Source organism: Ascaphus truei, unplaced genomic scaffold, assembly GCF_040206685.1.
Source record: "Ascaphus truei isolate aAscTru1 unplaced genomic scaffold, aAscTru1.hap1 HAP1_SCAFFOLD_646, whole genome shotgun sequence".
Classification (NCBI taxonomy): domain Eukaryota; kingdom Metazoa; phylum Chordata; class Amphibia; order Anura; family Ascaphidae; genus Ascaphus; species Ascaphus truei.
The window spans coordinates 39,101-58,650 of record NW_027456979.1 but is presented as its reverse complement, the minus strand read 5'-3'; positions in this window follow the sequence as shown (position 1 = coordinate 58,650).

The window sequence follows — 19,550 nt, the reverse complement described above, 5'->3', positions numbered from 1 at the left end:
CAGTGACTCACCTACAGGGCTTTTGGCCAGTGACTCACCTACAGGGCTTTTGGGCAGTGACTGTTCACCGACAGGGCTTTTGGCCAGTGACTCACCTACAGGGCTTGTGGGCAGTGACTGTTCACCGACAGGGCTTTTGGCCAGTGACTGTTCACGGACAGGGCTTGTGGCTAGTGACTCACCGACAGGGCTTGTGCCCACTGACACATGTGAGCAAGTTGGTAGACACTGCACAAGTGATGGTTGGTCTGTTTCATGTGTGTCTTTTTTTGTTTGTGTCCAAAAACTGGTCAGTAGTAACTGCTTGTGCTGTTTTGTTTTTGTCGCCTCCTTTGTAGGTGTCAGCTCCTGATTTTCTACAGATGGCAGCGGTGGGATGTCGTCAGGAACCTGCACAGCAATGTCTGCTACTTGACCGGTAACATTCGGACCTGGGGAATGAAGATCAGATGCATGTGGTGAAAAATTACCAGCATGTAAAGATCCTGCCTGTGAGGTGTTGAAGTTGAAATGTGGTACAGTAGTCATTCTCAAGTAATTTGCTTGGGTTTGCTGAACAACTAATTCTTCGAATGAGGTGTTGATTTTTTGCAACTGTTTAGGCACTTCAATGAAGACTCTGTGGAGATGTGCCAATTGTGATATCGTTTCTTCCTGCAGTGAAATCATCCTTTCCAGCACTGTCATCAGATCAGAATGGCGACGATTTTCTGCTTCCACAATTTTTCCCTCAGAAGCTACTATTGCATCGTATGTGTTAGTTGATGGACGATTTGGCGGTATAACTGTTTCAATTGGAACCTCTTCATGCTCACTTGATTGTATTTCTGTGTCTATGGCGGCATCATCATCATCATCATCTTCATCATCATGTTCTAAAAATAAATGTACACATTATTAAATGGCATGTTAATCTCTGCTGTTTTACTATGTAATTATACTGTGTCATAAGTAACACCTAACATGTTTCCATACGTTTCATAACCTCACATTAAAATCTACCTTGACTTACGAATAATGTTTGGACTCAGTATGAAATATGAATGAATGAACACTTGCTCTAAACTCAGAACTCCTACATGATAGTTAACATCACTAACACAATACATGTTGCCTTACACTTCATTTTCACTGACACTAAGTAATCCTATTTAAAGAACATGTGCAAAACAAATAATGAACATGACAACATAACATATAGAAGTGCACATATTATATGGCCACCAACTGATACACTCACCTTCTAGGTGTGTTGAGCTGCATGACCCAGTTGAAGACACTTGTTCCGTCTCAGGTGACACATGTCCTCCAGGGGCAACTATATATAACAATAACATTAGTTGTACATTTACATGTGTAAATATTGAACAAACAGTTATTGTATGTTCTGTATTTATGAGTACCTAACAGCATCAGTTCCTTAACCGAAAATGTGTGTGTGAAAGTTAACATAAATAGTTGTAATAACAATGTACATGCCTGTGTACTTAGAACTTTTGAGTTCCCTAACATACAACATACTATGTTTCTGCAGTAATGCGTGAGGATAAATTGATTAAATTTGTACATAAAAATCATATGTTGTGTAGTCATATCAGTATCATAATGTACATAACTATCATGAGATGAACATTCACAATGGTTATCATGAAGGTGGTCATATTGCAAAAAGTTTTGTTTTTGGTACAGGATATGTGTGGTACATTAATAGAAGATGTGGCACACCTGAATGTGGCTGTCACTCAACAAGACAACACATGCAGTGTGTGATAATGTGTCGTTGATAGTAGTTCAACTATAGATATGAGTGAACTAATGTGTGACGTACGGTTTGATAACTAATGACTTGTTGGGGCATTTAGTAGCAAGAGTTAAGCTTTCAAATGAGTGTGATTAACTTCAGTTGTGCTAGTCAGGTTGTAAGAACGGTATTCCCTTCCCCAAAAACCCTAATCAGCCAGACCTTTCAATTACTTCAAACAGGTGAAAATGGTGTGAACTAAGTTGACCCTAAGATGACCCTGTAATTTGTGTGTGTGCTGAACCCCACCCCCTCTGTTGACGTGTATGCTGTGATGAGATATTCATTGCAGCTGCTTTAACACAATGGTAGAGGAGCTAAATAGTCGTCTGCAGTGTTTAAGTTATGAACACAATGACATAACATATGCTACGTGTGCCTCATTATGCTGTCTGTATATGACATAAAGCAAAAATGGACCTTTTCATAAACAACTATAGATGTGTTAGTGCAAGTGATGTTTGTAGGCCGTTGCATGCAATATATTTGATGCATGCTTAAAATAGGCAGTAATGTCGTGTTTGTAGGAGTAAAATAAATAAAATACACAATAATATTATACATATTTATGTTCTGTACCTGTAGCTAGTAATAATTTCTCATTAGCATGTGTTACACATGTGTACTACCCTGTTGTTCCCCATCTTCGCCCACCATCAATTGCTTCCACTGCAGCAATGCATTTTGGGAATTCACATGTAAATGACCACGCAATGGCACGTGCTATAGTAGTTACTGCTTTTAGTAGGACTACAACATATATGTCTATTTTGAGATATATATATATACAGAATCAGACATATACATATATAGATGCAGGTATGCTTATATTGTGAAGACAGTATAAAAAGCAGCGGAAATATGCAAAATAACTGTAAGCAACGACACGCCTAGTACAGTAATATTTCTCACCTGGTGGAAATTGTGAGGGATAAATTCCAATATCACGGTCACCGGCCAAGCCCTCCACGACGACGGGAAGTAATTTTCCCCGAAGCAGCTCCTCCAATGGAGTTAATATCAGACGTTGTGGTGTCGGCCCACCTCCAGTGCCAGTAGCATGCACGCGATGGTCTTGTATTTTCTGTTTTAATTTTGACCGAATATCGTCAAATCTCTTGCGACAATTCCGCTTGTCCCTGACACGATTCCCACACGCATTGACACCAATTACTATTGTGTCCCACATTTCTTTTTTGCTTGATGAACTTGTCCGCCCTTGAAAAACATAGAAAATATATGAGGTTAATTAATAATAATACAAGCACCAGTTTCCTACACTGCTAGCTGTTCCAAGAGAAAGCAAACATGCTGTTTTAGGTGTAATATGTGAAGCACATGAGCATTCACTACTAAACCTATACATGTAAGCAAGGTTGCATTAATATTGTATGCAGTTATCGCAAATTGTACGCCTGAGTTTTGTTGTCCTTGTAACGCATGATAAAAAGCTGTGTTTCCACACTAATTAACATAGAAAGATATTCTGTACCCATATTTGCATATGAACAAAACTCACATGACCTAGGATCACATGTATTTGAAGAATAAATGGAAAGGTACACTTACCTACTAAATGTCCATAGATACTGTCATAGTGCTCCAGAATCCCAGTGACAAGAGCTCTATTTTCCTGGTCATTGAAGCGAGGATTACGTGGCTTCTCCACACGTTTCTTCCGACCAGGTTTAGGGTCAGAGCTTGGCTGGTGCTGACTGGACTCCCCTTCTTCCAATGGAAGAGACTCCAAAAGCTGACCACCAGCAAGCACGCCACCACCAGGCACCCCATCAGCAACTGAGCCACCAGCAGCACTCCCACTCCCAGCACCAGCACTCCCACTCCCAGCAACAGCACTCCCACTCCCAGCAACAGCACTCACACTCCCAGCAACAGCACTCACACTCCCAGCAACAGCACTCACACTCCCAGCAACACCACTCGCAGCAACAGCACTCCCACTCCCAGCAACAGCACTCGCACTCCCAGCAACAGCACTCGCACTCCTAGCAACATCACTCCCCTGAACAGTACATTCACTCCGATGCGTACTCGCACGAGTAGCACTCCCACCAGCATCACTCTTCCCACGCTTTGTGGGCATACTTACAGCACTCACAAAAAACAGAAAACAAATGTACAGCCAATCACACGAAACACTTCCACATATAAAACAAGACAAAGATGTAAACAAAACAACAAAGGACAAAGCTCTCACAATACACAACAAGTCTCTCAGTCAATATGCAAATATTAAATCACCCAGCTCTGTGCGTCTCTCTCTCTCTCACTCCCAACAACACAGAGAATGATTAACAGTACACGTTGCCTTTAAATATGGCGCGCTATCCAATACATGCTTGCTTCGCCTGATTCAGCAAGATTTTTGATTGGGCAACCTAACAGCACCCCGCCACGCACGCCGATACACCTGTGTGTGATCGGAAAATCATCGTGAGAGTGGGCGGATTTGTTTTCGGCTTCATTTTGAATGTATTCGGCACTTACTGCATACGGAGATGGAAAATCGCCAATAACATGACTAATCGGTAAGCTTGCCGATTTCACATATTCGTCGCTTACTGCATGAGGCCCTATGTCTCAACGTTTCTTGCCTGTATATGCACACACACAAACATGCAGACACCTACATATATACGCACACCGGCCCCTACATACACACGCATGTACACAGACCATGAACACAGAGTACCGCAAACACACAGGCAAACCCCTCCCCTTCTATAGGCCCTGCAGAGCGTCACTAAATCCCTCTCTGGTCACAGTCCCTGCCGAGAGTCACTTAACCCCTCCCCTGCCAAAGTTTATGCCTCCTGCCAGTTTGTCGCACCACACACACTGGTGAGATGGGATTTATGGGAGGACTTTAAAAAAAAGGGTATGTTTTCTACAAAGTATTTAAGCCTGGAGTCTTTGCAGCTGAGACTTATTGCTTTCTAGTTCTAGGTCCCTGGTCTTGAAAAGTAGATGTTAAACTAAATATTCACATCCAGCTTCTTGACCTTAGTGGCTCACTGCTTAAATTATTAAGGGGTTAAATATCAGTGGACAATTTGTGGGGCTATATAGGGGGTGGATGAAGGTTTCCGTTCATAAGGGTGGGTGGATAGTTTGACTGGGAGGTATTAACCTCTATGTTACCTTCGCAGTTAAAACTTGTGATGTCATTAAGGGGTTAAAGTCCCACTCGCATGCCATATACATCCACACTGGGGAAACAACTAGCTTTAGTCACCCACACAGGAATGGTCAAAATCTCTATGCTCCAGATGTGCATATTATATCAAACATTAGCCAGCAATGGTTTATGAAAAGTTTAAATTTGTTATACCTGCCTGGATTAAGGGTGTCTTCCTCTTTTCAGTAACCCCAAATGTCTTGCTCATGACTAGCTTGTCGTCACTAATCAGTTGATGCCATTTGCAGTTATTAAGCACTATGGTAAATAATGAATTAATCAGCCCCGGAAAATAGCCGGTGTAAGTATCCCCATTGATCCCCAATCCCACATGCACAAATGGACAAGCACTAGTACTGTATCCCAAAATGCATATTACCATTTAATATCATTTTGAATTTGGTGTGGATTTTGGGTAATTTTATGACATTACATGGTATGTACGGTATAAGCAATATGTCAGCCTAATGTACATTTTTTCTTTTTCTTGAGAGAAAAGAGAAAAGGAAAGGCTCAACGTCTCCCTGACCTCATGAAGTCCATCAGGGAGGCGCGAGTATGGAAACAGAGAGGGAGTAGAGAAGGGGGGGCAGGGTGTAGGGGGGGGGGTGGAGAGGATACAAAGGGTATAGCGGGGGGTGGTCATGATCCCCAGTACCTTGGTGTTTCTGGTTTGAGCTTTAATGTGAATTGGGCCTCTAGTTTGTTAGGGGGCGTTTCGTCTTATATGCGCCAAATAGGTGTACCATGGGTCCCAAATTGCTGTAAATGAGGTTGAAGACCTCTTAAGGAAAGCAGATAGTCTCTCCATGTCCATTACTTCTTGCACCCTTCTTATTATTGTTTGTTTCGAGGGGGGAGACATTTTCTTCCAGGCGGCCGCCACCGCACATCTAGCCGCCGTGAGGATGAAGGAGACTAATTTTCCTGTTGGTCGGTCCAGATAGTCTAGGGGACTGGCCAACCGGTAGGTCAGCGGTTCAACAGGTATTTTGAGGTCTGTGACCTCCTCTATTAATTTTTGTGTCGTTTCCCAGTATTTCTGAATTTCCGGACATGTCCACCAGATGTGGGCCATGTCCCCCTTTTGACCGCAGCCTCTCCAACATAGATCGGATGCCAGAGGGTAAATTTGATTTATTCTGACTGGAGTGAGATACCAGCGGAACAGTATTTTGTAAATGTTTTCTTTGATTGTGGTACATATGGAAGTTCCTGAGGCATTTTCCCAAATACTTTCCCAGTCCTCTCGGTCTATAACTATATCCAATTCTGCTGCCCAATGCAGCATGTAGTCATGCGTGGGGACTTCTGTAGTCCCTCCTAGCTCTGTGCAAATTTGTGTTATTAGACCTTTCTGGTGATCTGTTTCGCTGCAAAGTCTCTCGAAACCTGTGAGAGGGGGAAATTCCAATGTTGGGGATAATGTTTGGAGAAAGTGCCGAATTTGTAGGTACTTGAACATGTTCAATCCTAATATGTCATACTTGGTTTGTAGGTTTTGGTAGCTCAGGAACTTCCCGAGGCTCAGGAGGTCGGCAATCGTTTTAATGTTTTTGGCTTGAAATTGGTTAAATTGTCTGGGCTCACAGCCAGGTGGAAATTTCGGGTTTCTGTGGATTGGTATGAGTTGGGATTGTGGTGATGTGAGCTTGTACTTGAGTTTGCTTTTCGTCCAGGTCTCCCAGGTGTGTCTCATTGGGCCTAATTTGAATTTGTTATTTTGCATGTCCTCCCTGCTCAGGGACCAAAGGCAAGCCGGCAGTGAAGGCGTTCCGGCATATTGCGTTTCTATATCCAGCCAGCAATATTGATTTGGGTTTGTGTTCCAGACTACCACCTGTCTCAATTGTGCGGCCAGATAGTATTTTGTGATGTCTGGAACTCCAAGTCCTCCTCTCCCCCTTGAAGCCAAGAGAACTGATCTGGGGACTCTAGGTTTTTTACCTTGCCAAACTGGCTTACATTTTTAAGCAATCCTTCACTCTTTGTAACTCTGGAAATCCAAGTATCGTGACATTGTTGGTTTGATATTTTTTTTGAAGAAAATGATTTGACACACTGTGTGTTGCTAAACCAGTTTTAATATTATATATATGTTCATACAGACGTCTTTTGACAGATCTGGTGGTCATACCCACATACTGCAGACCACATGGACATTCAAGCAAATAAATAACGAAAGAACTATTACACGTGATGTGTTGTTTTATTTTATAATTTTTTTAAGTGTTATTGGATGTAAATTCTGATTTTCTTATACTGTACTTACAAGCAGTACATCTATTGCAGGTGAAGTATCCCCCAAAGGGGGCAATCTTATGATGAATAGGTTGCAGCGATGGACAGCTTGGTGCCAGTCTTTGTCCTATATTAGGGGCTTTGGTGAATATAGTATGAGATGTTCTGGTAATATACCTTCTAATTCTTTATCTTTTTTAGTATCGGCCAATACTTTTTGAAAATCTTATGTATATTGGGTGCCATTTGGTTAAACTGAGTTATAAATGCCAGATTGTTTGTTTTATTAATATTTTTCTTTTTATATTTCAAAAGACTGGTTCTGTCCATCGCTGCAACTTCAGTGATCACTTTTTCTAAATCCTGTGGGGAATACTTCCTTTCAATGAATTTGTTTTTAAGATCCTCTGCTTAAGAATTGAATGTATCTAAAATGTGAACTATTTCTTTTTAATCGAATAAATTGACCCTTCGGTATATTTCTGACCCATGTAGGGTTATGATGACTTTGTGCGTGAAGGTAATTATTAGATTGTACAGGTTTAAAATATGTGCTAGTGTGAATACAATTATCTACAACTGTTATTTCCAAATCTAGGTATTCTATTTTAGTGGGGCTAGTGACAAATGTAAATTTGAGATTATTATTGTTGTTATTCATATATATTTGGAATTCGTGTAACTGTGCTAATGTGCCTGACCAAATAAAAATAATATCATCGATGTAGCGCCGCCAGAGCACCAAACTTGCACCATATGGACAGCCGGACCATATATGTTGTTCCTCCCAGCTGCCCATAAATAAATTTGCATAGCTAGGTGCAAATTTGGTGCCCATGGTGGTGCCACATACCTGTAAATAATATGATTTATTAAAATAAAAGAAATTGTGAGAAAGTATAAATTTAATACCTAAAATAAGAAAATCATTATGTTCCCTAGAAATAGACGGATCATTATTTAAAGTATTCAAAACGGCTTCGCATCCTTGTTCATGGTTTATGATTGTGTATAAAGAATTAATGTCCGCTGTTACAAAATAATAATGAGGTTGCCACTGAATGTCCTGTAGGGTCTGCAGTATGTGGGTAGTGTCCCTTAGATATGAAGGTAGTTGAATAACATACTGTTGTAACTGTCTATCAATGTACTGGGATAAATGAGGTGTTAAAGACTGAATGCCCGAAATGATAGGGCAACCGGGTGGAAATTGTATATTTTTATGTATTTTGGATATTATATAAAAAAGAGGTATTTTGGGGTAAATATTGTAAAGAAAATCAAATTCTTGTTTTGTAATTATATGTTGATCTAAACCTAATGTTAAGTAATTAAAAAGTTGTTGATACTGTATAGTAGGATCTGAGGGGACAATTTAAGGCCAAACTGCTTCCAAGATTGCCCAACAATTATCACTAACCGTAAATGTTGCGTGGCAAATCATGCAATTATAATAATTGGATTTGCATTGTCTAACCAAGGTTTTCGAATAAGTTGGGTTAAATCTTCAATAAATATCAGGTAATAACGATTATGTCATCCTACACAACTGATATTAATTGGTTCTAAACACACATGGAGGATATTGTTTAATTTGTTCTTTTTCTTCACAGCTGTCATTATTTGAATCATGTGGCTTCATTACATACCTACTTAAAACAGTCCAATTTAATACTTACTTCGTGGTTGAGATGGCGGATTTAATGATTGGGAGGTGGTTTGAGCTGCACATGAGGAGACAGAGAAAGAAAACGATTTTGGGACAGAGAGGAGAGAGATGAGGGAGAGTGACCAAAGGCTTGGCAGGGTGGTGGTGGCCCAGCAACTGTTGTACCGCCAATGGAAAATCTTAGAGAAAAAAGACAAAGAAACAGCGCACAACGCTCAAAGTATAGTACATCTTAGTAAAAAATATATAACAAAAAAACGGGGAGTAAGTAATCTGCGTACATCAATTCAGAAGGTAATAGGCATTTCATGTATCAAGACATGTTACCAGCACGGAACCAGTCCGGTCAGGAAATTCTCATCATCCAATCACCCAATGTGGATCTTTAAAGGACAACTCCTTTCTCCAAGGTAGGTGGCCCCGCACAGAATGGCACAGGAGATCCTCCTCAGTACATACGTCTCAAGAGTGTCCCAGTTCACAAGAGTGGCCCCGTTGTACAGGGAATCAGTCCTCTCCAGAAATGCAGGTGAGGTAAAGCCGCTGGGATATGTAGCGGCAGTCCACCATACGGTGTCACTACCAGGGTAACCCGGTGTTGCGCGTCAAACAGATTAATCCAACCAGCTGGAAATACTGGTCCCGGTGAGGTACCCACAGCCACGGCACACAGCACTTCAGTCAGAAGCAGCCAGCAGGTCTCATCAACGGGAGATGAAGTCACTGGACGAAGATCACATAAGGGCGCACATTGTAAAAAGAGAGCCACAAGTCCGTATATTGACTGCACAGCTAAACTTGAAGTCAGTAGATCAATCAAAGTAGCAGCAATAAAATCCTACGCATTTCATAGCTATAAAAACGCTACTTCATCAGGGATCATTCTTTCTTTTTTCTCTTTTAGTTTGTGTGGGGGTGCTGGGCCACCCCTGTTCTACAGCTTCCGACACTCTCTTCCCACAACATATTGAGGTTATGTACAGATGCAGCAGCCGTTATTCGAAAAAATCTCAAAATGGAATTTCGAGATATGCCCGAGATCCTCACAAGTTGCGCTGCGGAAGACTAATGGCCCGCTGGAGTAACACAGCAGTCCCTGCTGTGTGAATCCTACCGGGGTCTGCCTTTATGTAATAGACGCGCAGTAAGAGGCTGAATCAGTCACTCTAACTGCACGCTTCTCACAGGCGATTGCGGGGATTTGATTAAAATTCTAACATTACAGTAATGTAGCAGGGGGTCTCCGGAGCTGAACCACATTGGTTTCAGATCGGGGGACCCCCTACTTCCCGAGTTACAGGCCCCTATATGAGGTGCCGGTATCTCCTCCATCTTAAAACCCACGTGGGATGTAAACAAAGCAGAGGGATACCGGCACCCCATACCGGGGCCTGTATCTCGGGATGCACGGGGTTCCCGGACCTGAAACCAACATGGTTCTGCTCCGGAGACACCCTGCTCACCTACACTAGGAATATAATTTAAATGTAAAAATATTTACTGTAGTGCCCCCCATTAAACCAAGATGTATTATTTTACACACAGGATTAATACCCCAGACCGACGGGGTATACCCAGTGGTCCCGACGGGTGTCCACAGTGCACCCAAGGGAGTATCCATGGGTGTATGGTGGTCTCCGGGTGGTCCACGCTAGGCGCTGTGAGCCTCCAGGTGGCCCCTGTGGGTTACTGCGGGCCACAAAGGGGTCCATGGATGATCCCGCGGGTGTCTGGGGATCCCCAGGTCATCCCCACAGGTGTCTGGGGACCTCGGGTGGTCCATGCACGTCTGCGGGCCCCCCACAGCTGTGGGGCCCCCGGTTCTTCCCCACAGGTGTCCCCCGTGGATCTGCAGGTGGTACCCGTGGGCGGCCGGGGGTCCTCAGGTGGTACCTGTGAGCATCCGAGGGTCTTCAGGTGGTCTCCATGGGTCCCCGCAACCCTACGGTACCAATCCTGTATGTAAAAAAAATAAAACATGTCCTACACATAAATAAATACACCTCCCTCCCCCCTACCAAACACATACAGTACAGTAATGGTCAAAATAACTATTATCCAGATATGGATAATAGATTATCTGCCCATTATTAAACACAACATTAGCCAGCATTCATAAATCAAGTAAATAAATACAGTTCTATTTACCACTGCAATATGAAGGGCATCCTCATCAGGATAATGTAAGTTTCCTATCCTCCGTTGTCAGAAAAATACATAGCCAATACAATCTAATGTCCCCTAACCCCTTAATCACCTTAGCGGTTATTAACCGCTACAGTAATTAAGGGGTTAACCCACCCTGTCCTGATACCCATCCGGGAGGCCTAACCACCCTCCCCAGACCCACTATACCCACCCTGTACCGATTGATTGTTATTGTAGTACATCATACCCATATAATAATATGGACATGATAAGCCACTATAGCACACCATAGGCACCTAATCACAATACAGTAATGCACAAAACACACAATAATAAAACATTCAAAAACCATACACCATCAATACAAAGCAAGAAATTAAAAACTATATTATTGGCCTAATAATTTATTGATCTGTACCCTAAAGAGGTACTGATTAATATATTATCAATCAATGTGCAAAGAAAAAATAAAAATATACATCCAATTGAAAAAACCTGTAAAAAAAAATACATTTCCATACATTCAATATATTACTTACCTTTAGAAGTGCTTGCCCTCTGACTCCCGGGGAAACAGGAAGCTCAGGTACCGCGAAGGGCTCAAACAGCATCCGATGCCATCCGCCATGAAGATCCTGATCAGGAACCCAGTTCTTCTTTCTTCTATCTTTAATCACCTTCTTCTATCTTCTTCTGTAATTATTTCTGTATCTTTTTTCTCTTCTGTCTTCATCTGTCAATCAAAAAAACCACATGGTAGATCCCAACCGATGTTGTCTCGTCATCTTCTTGGGCTCAAATGAGGCGTCACAACCTTAAATATGGCTTGTGATGTCACATTTGGGCGGGAGCTGGTTCAACTGCCATCTGATTGGTTGTAACACCATGAGCTGATTTCGATTTTTTATTTATGATGTCATTTAAAGGGAATGATGCCTGCCAATCACAATGGCTGTGCTTCATTTCCCTTTAACATGACGTCACTAAGCCGGCGTCACATGGTATTTCAGCCAATCAGATCGTGGGATCCAAATCCCAATCTGATTGGTTGTTGTACACCATGTGACTCCCTTTAGATGATGTCACATACTTGACCTAAAATGACTCCATCACATGGTTGGCCTCGTGGCTTCTGGTCAGTGTTTACTAATCCCCACCTCGGCCTCGCGGTCCCGTCCTGTTTGTGTCAAGCACTCGTTACAGCAGGTCATATGTGATGCACACATAAACATTCTGAATGTGGCAGCCCGATATCCTGGTTCCTGTCACGATTTCTATATTCTTGGTCAGTCATCAGTTTTCCGAGCATTTGAGGCGGGTAGATTTTGCGTAGGATGGCTGGTGGGTGAGTACATAGAATAGAACAAAGCTGGAATATCACTTTTGTTTCATGTACAGACTTTCGACATAATAGTAATGTTTGAGCAAAAATATATACAGTTTGGTATACTGAGATCGATTGTTAACAATTGGACAATCTACATGTTACACATGCCCACATTTAGCAAAAATGAATAATGAAAAAAGGATTGGAATAGAAAGTAAGATCAACCCTAAAAAGTTATTAAAGTACCTTAATAACAAAAAAAGAAAATATAAGACCCTTTCAGTGTGAGATGGGAAGACAAATTAGCAAACTATTGGAGATAAAAAAAAAGCAGAGGTATTAAACTAATTATTTGCCTCTATATTTACCAGGAAAGAATCAATTGCAATAGCAGTTCCGCAGGAGGAAGCAACATATGCTGCTTTATAAAATTTAAGTAAATAAGGCACCTGGCCCCGATGGCATACACCAAAGAGTTCTTAAAGAGCTAAATTCAGTAAAAGCCAAACCATTGCATTTAATATTCAAGGACTCAATTTTCACAAGCTCAGTACCACAAGATTGGCGTAAAGCAGACATGGTGCCTATATTTAAAAATGGAGCTAGATCACAACCGGAGAATTACAGTCCTGTAAGCCTGATATCAATAATGGGGAAGCTACTAGGAGGCTTAGTATGAGATAATATTCAGGAATACCTAATGCAAAATAAAATTATTAGTAATAGTCAGCATGTATTTATGAAGGATAGATCATGCAAAACTAACCTTATTTGTTTCTTTGAGGCGGTAAGTAGGAATTTAGACCATGGCAATGCAGTTGATGTAGTCTACTTAGATTTTGCAAAGGCTTTTGATATGGTGACACACAAGGTTACTGTACAAAATAAAGCAAATTGGACTCAGTAATAATATTTGCACCTGGATTCAAAACTGGTTGAAGGATAGACACAGAGGGTTGTAATAAATGGAACCTTTTTAGGTTGGGCTAGGATCATGAGTGGAGTTCCTATGGGATTGGTACTGGGACCGCAGCTTTTTAATTTGTTTATTAATGACTTTGAGGTTGGCATCGAGAGCAATGTCTCCATCTTTGCTGATGATACTAAATTGTGAATCAGAGCAAGATGTAATTTCTCTCCAGAAAACGTGGAGAGACTGGAAACTTGGGCAGATAAATGGCAGATGAGGTTTAATACAGATAAATGTAAGATTATGCATTTGGGAAACTAGAATAAACAGGCAACTTACAAATTAAATGGGGATAAATTAGGAGAATCCTTGATGGAGAAGTATTTAGAAGTGCTTGTAGACAGGAGGCTTAGCAATAGTGCCCAAAGTCCAGCAGTAGCAGCAAAGGCAAACAAGATTTTATATTACATTACACAGCAATGAAGCATTAGTAAGACCACACCTTGAATATGGAGAACAATTTTGTGCACTAGTCCTTAGAAAATACATTATGGAACTAGAGAAAGTGTAAAGAAGAGTCCCCAAATTAATAAAGGGGATGGATAATCTGCTTTATGAGGAGGGGCTAGCTAAATTAGATTTGTTTACATTAGAAAAAAGACATCTAAGAGGGGATATGATAACTATATATAAATATATTCAGTGGCAATACAAGGAGCTTTCAAAAGAACTACTGTATTCATCCCAAGGGCAGTACAAATGACACAGGCTCATCCCTTAAGGTTGGAGGAAAGGAGATTTCACCAGCAACAAAGGAAAGGGTTCTTTACAGTAAGGGCAGTTAACATGTGGAATTCATTGCCCAACGAGACTGTGATGGCAGATACAATAGATTTATTTCAAAAAAAGGTTGGACATCTTTTTAGAAGGGAAAGGTATACAGGGATATACCAAACAATTTAACATGGGAAGAATGTTGATCCAGGGAGTAATCCGATTGCCAATTCTTGGAGTCAGGAAGGAATTTAATTTTCCCCTTATTAGGTATCATTGGATATGTCACTGGGGCTATTTGTTTGCCTTCCTCTGGATCAGTATACTGTAAATACAAATATCGGATAATGGGGACTATGCACTAAGTAGCGCTTTTGCGGTCGGTTGGGAGTTTTTGACTCGCCCGACACAAAGTGAAGCCAAACGCAGGATTCACTAACAAAAGAAGCGCATTTTGGTCCAGGCTGGCAAAAATATGCTATCGTGCTTAAAGTTCTACAGCGCAACAGCTGATTTAAAAAAAAGCAGCCTGTAAGAACTGCATGGAGACGCTGTGTCTCCATGCACGGCTGTTACAGGCAATCATACAGTAAATATATACATTTTAATAATAGTGTACATGTGCAGGGGGTCTCCTGAGCTGAACCGCATTGGTGTCATGAGATACAGGCCCCGTTATGGGGTGCCGGTGTCCCCCGTGCTTTTAAAGCTCCCGTGTCACGTAACCGGGAAATTTAAATCCTGTAGGGGGATACCGGCACCCATAACAGGGCCTGTATCTCATGAAGTACGGGGTCCCGAGGCTGAAAACAATGCGGTTCAGCTCAGGAGACCCCCTGCTCATCTACACTAGTATCAAAACACATATCACAATTAAAAATAATTCATTACCGTAGCAGCTATCCGCTATGGTAATGAAGCTGATTTAATATAATTTGTATTAATATTGTGAGGGAGCAGGGGGTCCCCTGAACCGCTTTGATTTTAGCCTCAGGGACCCTATGCTTCCTGAGTTAGAGACCCAGATATGGGGTACTGGTATCTCCTCCATTATTTACATCACACATCACGCGACGGGGACGCTTTAAAAATGACGGCGACACTGGCATACGAGGCCCCATACCAGGGCCTGTAACTCAGGAAGCAGGTGGTTCCTGAGCCAGAAATCAAAGCGGTTTATCTCAGGAGACCCCCTGCTCCTGCACACTATTAAAAAAAAAAGACATTAAAGCAGCTTCATTACCTCAGGAGCTTTCCGCTAAGGCAATGAAGGGGTTAAGACACAATACCATGTTTATTGGGGACATTTGCCCCCAATAAACATTGCAATACACAACAAACCCATCCCCTGTGCCCCCAACAACCACTAACATACATAGAAGATGTAAAAAAAATTATGCACAAGAATGATACTATAGGCTGGCTGTGGCCCTCGGGTGGTCCCCACAGGGGTTCCTGGGTCCCCACAGGGGTGTCCGGGTGGTTCCCGCTTGCCTGCGGTACCAATCCTGTGCCCCCAAAAAAATACATAAATAAATACTTTTATATAAATACACCGCCCTCCCCCCCATCCCCTAACACATACAGAACAATAATGGTCAAAATTACTATTATCCAGATATGGATAATAGTGCATTTGACCCATTTAAAATACAACATTTAGCAGCATAAATAAAGTAAATAAATCTTGCACTCACCCCTGCCAGGCTGGGCTATCCTCATCTTCATCACCATCCATGTCCTCCGTTGCCACAAACAATACAGAATGATAAAAAAGACAATCTAATGTCCCCTAACCCCTTATTCACCTTAGCGGTTAGTAACTGCTATAGCAATTAAGGGGTTTACCCATCCTCCCCCAATACCCACCCGGTAGGCCTAAACACCCATCCTTGGGGAAAATACCCCCTTCACCCACCCGCTACCCACAATAAAAAAACACAACAGCCCTACTACCCACCTCCTAGGCCCCTAATACACCATTAAAATATTTATTAAACAACAATACACAACCCACCCACGCTGTGCCCCCATATAAAACCATTAGTTATTTTTTAGACACAATACAACAGGCCGGCGGGGGTCCCCAGGTGGTCCCCATGGGTGTCCGCAGGCCCCACAGTGCACCCCGGGGGGTTTCCACGGGTGTCTTGGGGCCCTCGGGTGGTCCCCGCTAGGCTCTATGGGCCTCCAGGTGGTTCCCATGGTGTCTGAGGGTCCCTGTGTCGTCCCCACTGGTGTCTGGGGACCCTCAGGTGGTTCCATGGGTGTCTGGGGGTCCTCAGGTGGTCCCTGCAGGTGTCTGGGCCCCCACAGCTGTGGGGCCCCCGGTTCCTCCCCACAGGTGTCAGTGGGTCCTCAGGTGATACCCGTGGGTGTCCGGGGGTCCTCGGGTGGTCCCCATGGGTCCTTGCTGGCTTGTGGTACCATTCCTGTTTTAAAAAAAGATATAAAACATGGTCTACATTTCAATAAATACACCTCCCCCCACTAAACACATACAGTACAGTAATGGGTAAAATAACTATTATCCAGATATGGATAATAGATTATTTGTCCATTATTAAACACAACATTAGCCATGAAGCATAAATAAAGTAATTAAAAACCTTCTACTTACCCTGGTAATATGATGGGCGTCCTCGTCAGCATACTGCAGGGCCATGTCCTCCGTTGCCAGAAAGCATACCTGATAAATACAATCTATTGTCCCCTAGCCAGTGGTTTCCAAACTTTTTCGGTTCAAGGCTCCCCAAGCAATCAGAATTTTTCAAGGCTCCCCAAGGCGAACAGGATTTTTTCCGCGGCACCCAAAGTAAAAACAAAGGTGTTTATACATACCTAACAGTTGTAGTGCGCAGTTGGTGTCTCTCTCAGACACTCTCACACACTCTCGAATCTCTCTCTCTCGGACCTCACTCTCTCTCTCTCGGACCTCACTCTCTCTCTCAGACCTCACTCTCTCTCTCTCCGACTCACTCTCTCTCTCAGACCTCTCACTCTCCTCTCCTCTCAGACCTCACTCTCTCTCTCTCTCAGACCTCACTCTCTCTCTCTCTCAGACCTCACTCTCTCTCTCTCAGACCTCACTCTCTCTCTCTCAGACCTCTCTCTCTCTCTCAGACCTCTCTCTCTCTCTCTCTCAGACCTCACTCTCTCTCTCTCTCTCTCAGACCTCTCTCTCTCTCTCTCTCTCTCTCTCAGAACCTCACTTTCTCTCTCTCTCTCAGACCTCACTCTCTCTCTCTCTCTCTCCTCTCTCAGACCCTCACTCTCTCTCTCTTCAGACTCACTCTCTCTCTCTCAGACCTCACTCTCTCTCTCTCAGACCTCACTCTCTCTCTCTCTCAGACCTCACTCTCTCTCTCTCTCTCAGACCTCACTCTCTCTCTCTCAGACCTCACTCTCTCTCAGACCTCACTCTCTCTCTCTCAGACCTAACTCTCTCTCTCTCTCTCTCGGACCTCACTCTCTCTCTCGGACCTCACTCTCTCTGACCTCACTCTCTCTCTCGGACCTCACTCTCTCTCTCGGACCTCACTCTCTCTCTCTCTCTCTCTCTCTCTCTCAGACCTCACTCTCTCAGACCTCACTCTCTCTCTCTCTCTTAGACCTCACTCCTCTCTCTCTCTCTCTCTCTCTCTCTCTCTCTCTCAGACCTCACTCTCTCTCTCTCAGACCTCACTCTCTCTCTCTCTCTCTCAGACCTCACTCTCTCTCTCAGACCTCTCTCTCTCTTTCTCTCTCAGACCTCTCTTCTCTCTCAGACCTCTCTCTCTCTCAGACCTCTCTCTCTCAGACCTCTCTCTCTCAGACCTCTCTCTCTCTCTCTCAGACCTCTCTCTCTCTCTCAGACCTCTCCTCTCTCTCTCAGACCTCTCTCTCTCTCTCAGACCTCTCTCTCTCTCTCTCTCAGACCTCTCTCTCTCTCTCTCTCTCTCTCTCTCTCTCTCTCTCTCTCTCTCTCTCTCTCAGACCTCTCTCTCTCTCTCAGATCTCTCTCTCTCAGACCTCTCTCCTCTCTCTCAGACCTCTCTCTCTCTCTCAGACCTCTCTCTCTCTCTCTCTCTCTTAGACCTCACTCTCTCTCTCTCAGACCTCACTCTCTCTCTCAGACCTCACACTCTCTCTCTCTCTCTTTCTCTCTCAGACCTCTCTTTCTCTCTCAGACCTCTCTTTCTCTCTCAGACCTCTCTCTCTCAGACCTCTCTCTCTCTCAGACCTCTCTCTCTCTCAGACCTCTCTCTCTCTCAGACCTCTCTCTCTCAGACCTCTCTCTCTCAGACCTCTCTCCTCTCAGACCTCTCTCTCTCAGACCTCTCTCTCTCAGACCTCTCTCTCTCAGACCTCTCTCTCTCTCTCAGACCTCTCTCTCTCAGACCTCTCTCTCTCAGACCTCTCTCTCTCAGACCTCTCTCTCTCTCTCAGACCTCTCTCTCTCAGACCTCTCTCTCTCAGACCTCTCTCTCTCTCAGACCTCTCTCTCTCTCTCAGACCTCTCTCTCTCAGACCTCTCTCTCTCAGACCTCTCTCTCTCAGACCTCTCTCTCTCAGACCTCTCTCTCTCAGACCTCTCTCTCTCTCTCTCTCTCTCTCAGACCTCTCTCTCTCTCTCTCAGACCTCTCTCTCTCTCTCAGACCTCTCTCTCTCTCTCAGACCTCTCTCTCTCTCAGACCTCTCTCTCTCTCTCAGACCTCTCTCTCTCTCTCTCTCTCTCAGACCTCTCTCTCTCAGACCTCTCTCTCTCTCAGACCTCTCTCTCTCTCTCTTAGACTCACTCTCTCTCTCTCAGACCTCACTCTCTCTCTCAGACCTCACTCTCTCTCTCTCTCTTTCTCTCTATGACCTCTCTTTCTCTCTCAGACCTCTCTTTCTCTCTCAGACCTCTCTCTCTCTCAGACCTCTCTCTCTCAGACCTCTCTCTCTCTCAGACCTCTCTCTCTCTCAGACCTGTCTCTCTCTCAGACCTCTCTCTCTCAGACCTCTCTCTCTCAGACCTCTCTCTCTCTCTCAGACCTCTCTCTCTCTCTCAGACCTCTCTCTCTCTTCTCAGACCTCTCTCTCTCTCTCAGACCTCTCTCTCTCTCTCAGACCCTCTCTCTCTCTCAGACCTCTCTCTCTCAGACCTCTCTCTCTCTCAGACCTCTCTCTCTCAGACCTCTCTCTCTCAGACCTCTCTCTCTCTCAGACCTCTCTCTCTCTCAGACCTCTCTCTCTCTCTCTCAGACCTCTCTCTCTCAGACCTCTCTCTCTCAGACCTCTCTCTCTCAGACCTCTCTCTCTCAGACCTCTCTCTCTCTCTCTCAGACCTCTCTCTCTCTCTCTCTCAGACCTCTCTCTCTCTCAGACCTCTCTCTCTTCTCAGACCTCTCTCTCTCTCTCTCTTTCTCTCTCAGACCTCTCTTTCTCTCTCAGACCTCTCTTTCTCTCTCAGACCTCTCTTTCTCTCTCAGACCTCTCTCTCTCTCAGACCTCTCTCT